The sequence below is a fragment of the Cebus imitator genome, unplaced genomic scaffold (genome assembly GCF_001604975.1).
Source record: "Cebus imitator isolate Cc_AM_T3 unplaced genomic scaffold, Cebus_imitator-1.0 Scaffold0, whole genome shotgun sequence".
Lineage (NCBI taxonomy): Eukaryota > Metazoa > Chordata > Mammalia > Primates > Cebidae > Cebus > Cebus imitator.
Genome location: NW_016107315.1, coordinates 17,930,326 through 17,934,248, shown reverse-complemented (window position 1 = coordinate 17,934,248; position 3,923 = coordinate 17,930,326). Strand labels below are relative to the sequence as shown.

The following is a 3,923-nucleotide window of genomic DNA, read 5'->3' as shown; positions in this document are numbered from 1 at the left end:
AAAAAAAAAAAAAAAAAAAAAGCTTAGGTTAAGTGATGAGCTGCCTGCCTCTAAAAGGACCAGGAGGCATCTCAAGCCTGAGTGCCGGAACACCCACGGCAATCTTCGGCAGCCACCACGTGGGGCAGAGAACGCGAGCAGTACCTGCAGGACCCACAGCCGGTCGGGCTCTGGCGCCAGCCCCGACGGCGGCCCCGCCATCTCCGCCCAGCCGCCCGCGGCCTCACCACCTCCCGGGGCTCGGTTAGCCTCCTGGCGCTGCGAGGCGGCCTGCGCGCTTCGCTCCCGAGGAGGGAGGAGGAGGGAGGCGGCGCGGAGCCGACGGCTCCACCTGATGGAGAAGCGCGGAGAGTCCCTAGACCTCGGAGTGCGCGGCAAGGGGGGCGAAGAGGGAGGCCGCCGCCCCTGCTGGAAGCCTTCGCGTCTGGGGTCGGCGTGCGGGGCACGGCTCTCTGGGGACAGTCGGTGGAGGCAGCAGCCCTAAAGAGACAGGCGAAAGCCAGCAACTTGGAAAACCGCCCGAATTCTGGTTTTCTGCACATCCAGGCTCCAGGTCTCTCGCGCCCACCGTGCAAGCCAGCAGGTGGCATCCTCTCCAGCGTTTCTTCGCCAGGCGTGGAGCCCGGAGGCCGAATTCATCAGTCCCCAGCCCCTCCCCAAGCCTCCAGTGCCAAGTGCTGTGTCCTGTGAGCCCCCGGCCCCTTTCCCCACCTCCACCGGGCAGGAGAACAGGGGCTGGGTGGCCCAGACCTGCGCCGAGGCGGGAGTCTGCAAAGGATGCCTGCCGGCACCAGGTTCTGCTGCTGGCTGGCCAAAAAGTGACAGGAGGGCAAGGCTCCCTCCAACAGCTTCCAAGCCCTGCTCTCCTGGCAGCAAGCTGTGCCCAGGGTTTTCTGAGATCTGGGGCAAGGAGAGTGAAGTGCAAGGTTCTGGGTCCCAGTGCAGGAGTGAGGGGTACAGCTGTTCAGCACTCTGAGCAGGCTGGGTTCAAGCACACTGCAGACCTCAGCTCACGGCCACCTTCTCCTGACCTTCCCCGTGGCTGTCAGCCCAATGTCTGTAACATGTGTTATTCCCTGAGTTTGTGCAAAGGCCTGTTTTGGATACTTAAAAACATGTGGAATGACTATGAGAATTCCTGTTCTTGGAAAGTTTGTCCTCTAGTTGGCGAGAGGAATGTACAGGTGTGTATATGGGAGAAAATCATAAAACATCTCATTGGCATTTAAATCAGAGAAATTGCCCTGGAGGGCATCTGTCTGGGCCCTTCCTTTCCATTAGAGATGTATCCTTCTAGGTTGGCTTGCTTCGGGCTCTGCAGGAAAGTTGCAGGCTCAGGCGACAGTCCAGGGCCCCCACTTTGGCCCAGTGTCCCCACTGTCCTGACCTTCTCCATCTTCCCCACTGCCCATGCTGGCCAGACTCCCAGTCACAGCTATTCTGTGTTCATGAGACATCATTATCACTAAGGAGAGAGAACAGCTCTTTTAAGAGATGGGCAGCCATCATGTACAGAGAATTTCCTGTTTAATGCCTCTTCACAGTATTTGTTGCAGAGATACATTAGAAACCACATTCTTTTTTGTTTTTCATACATCCTGCCAGTACTGGTGAAACCTCTTTTGTCCAGGGATTTAACACATTTTGAACAGCCTCCTACTGGGAGTTCAGGGTAACCTGACTCTCCAGTCATAGGTAAGTTAATAAGGACTCCAAGCTATGTACATTTTCAGAGACCAAATGGTCTTCAGAGGTCCTCGCTGGGTGGCAGCCTTTATGACCTGGGCAGTCGCAGTCTTCTAGCCTATTTCTTTTTCATTTATCTGAACCAGATTTCTTGCTTACTTCCATGTAGGTGGATTACAAGACCTTAACCCCTGTTCCCTGCAGTTGGTCTTTCCATTGCAGAGGGAAAGGGCTCAGATAACCAGATATTTAGCCTTTAGAAGAATCTCCCAAAGGGCAGGTGTCTGTCCCCCTGATTCATCGAGGATCAGGCCTCATGGAGGGAGTCTGGTGAGCCTTTTCATGCGGCGCTGGCCTGGCCACTGCTAACCACTGTATCCCCTTAATGAAGCTGGGCACACCTTTCTTCATCTATTAAATTACTGGTGTGAGCCAGTGGGTCTCCAGAATACCTCAGAATGCCCAAATCCCATTGTGTTCCAGAGGCCACACCTTTCATCATGGAGATATTTGGAAGTGCTCTTTAATGCCATCAGTGTTAGGACAGATTACTTCGAGTGGTGGGTCACCATCCTCAAGAAAGTAAGAGAGCAAGCAACAATGCTGAGATCTGTGTGAGCCTCTCTGCTGTCATTGGTTCTGATTTTTCCTCGCACTGCTTCGTGTTCATTCTGCTCAGTCTGAGTGCCCTCAGTCTTTCCCCAACTTACTGAACTCATGTCTTTCCCTTGTCTCCTTGTTTTCCCCAGGACCATGCCCCACGTCCAGCCTGGATTCTGGGCTCCAGGACAGACTTCCTTCAACATACATCCTATAACCCATGTTGGATGCAAAATGCAAACATTTTATAAAAGTAAGGGAATGATGATGCCAGAGTGGATAACTGGGAAAGACTTCCTTTAAAGGGAATGAGGACAAAGATGCCTTGTGCTTCTTCTGTGTTAATGTGAATCACACTTTACTGTAAAATGTGTCTAATCATGTAGTTTTTCTGAGACCTTGGCAGCCCCATGCAGGTAGGCACAGTGCCTCTCTTATTCACAGCCGTGTCCACAGCTCTTACCCAGGTTGGCAGTTGGTTCTCACTACATACTGTTGAATGAGTGGTAAAGTTTTACCTAATGCCCCACATCCTATTTCCTGTTTTCTGAATCCAATTGAACTTATTCTTCCCTCTGTTATTAAACCATTGTCAAACATCTGGCATGTGCCTGCCACTGCTCTGGCTGTATTTTGTGAGGATGGGTAATGAATTGAGCCTATATATAGTTTGCAAAATGTGGAACACACTTTAAGAGGCATGGCACTAAAGAAATGAAAGATATTTTTATCTCTTCAGCATCATTCTGCACAAGGATACAATTCTCTAGCAGCACTGTTTAAGAACAATAGACCTGCTTAGCCTTGACACACTCATGCACGCAGGACACTGGGTATTCAATTCACATGGGAGCTGCATTATCTATCTCAGCAAAGACCTGGAGAGTGTGTAATTTACAGGGAAGAAAAGATATAAGAAATATTATGAAAGGAGATGGCAGTGCTCCATGCCTTGTGTCATTCCTGGCTGGGTGCGTAGGCTAGGACCTTCCACCAAGCTCTGTGGATGACACCAAAGGCAAGCTTCAGCTTCCCTCTTCAGGTTTGGAACAGGTCTTGTGTCATTTTGGAATATGCCATGTGCTCTTTTTGTGTATATGAATAGGCTAGTTAAGTGGAAATTATTGAAAGACAAAGTGAAATTCCAGTTACATGACTCATTTGTGATATTCAAAGTCTTAGACATTATACTGCATTTATTCTTTTTCTCCATTCTTCTTTTTCATGCCCCCTCCCCTGAGCCATCCCCCACACCCCCCACCTATGTTATAAAGTAGTCAACTTTTATAGCAGCCAAGGGAGTGGAAGGTCTCACTCAAAGTTCCTTTATGCTTTCTTCTTAGATGACAAACTTTACTTTTCTTCTGGTTTATTACATACAGTATTCCTTTTTCCTTCCCATCTTTATGTAATGCAGTTATATATATTAGCATATTAGATATAAGTTATATATATAACAAAGTTACATAAGTTCATGTATATATGAAACTTTGGGTACACACCCAAAAATCTTTTCCATTACCATCCTAGCCATGTGCCTCTTACCCAAATATTCAAAATTACTCAGCCCTAGGCCAGATTTTCATCATCTCTATCTGAATTTACAGCATGTTCAACTCACTGCCCAGTCCACAGAC

The 3,923-nt window shown here is 49.0% G+C and overlaps 1 protein-coding gene across 5 annotated transcripts in view; it reads right to left on the bottom strand.

Annotated features, from left to right (window-relative positions):
- KIRREL3 (kirre like nephrin family adhesion molecule 3) overlaps nt 1–558 on the bottom strand; it is a 563,974-nt gene extending 563,416 nt beyond the window's left edge. For 2 of the 5 annotated variants that reach the window (XM_037736196.1, XM_037736201.1), the window contains exon 1: nt 145–558. The gene's annotated coding sequence lies outside the window, so the exon portion shown is untranslated. The remainder of the gene's footprint in view (nt 1–144) is intronic. The other 3 variants (XM_037736200.1, XM_017525128.2, XM_017525205.2) reach the window with 3 other exon arrangements.
- Nucleotides 559–3,923: the final 3,365 nt, after the last annotated feature.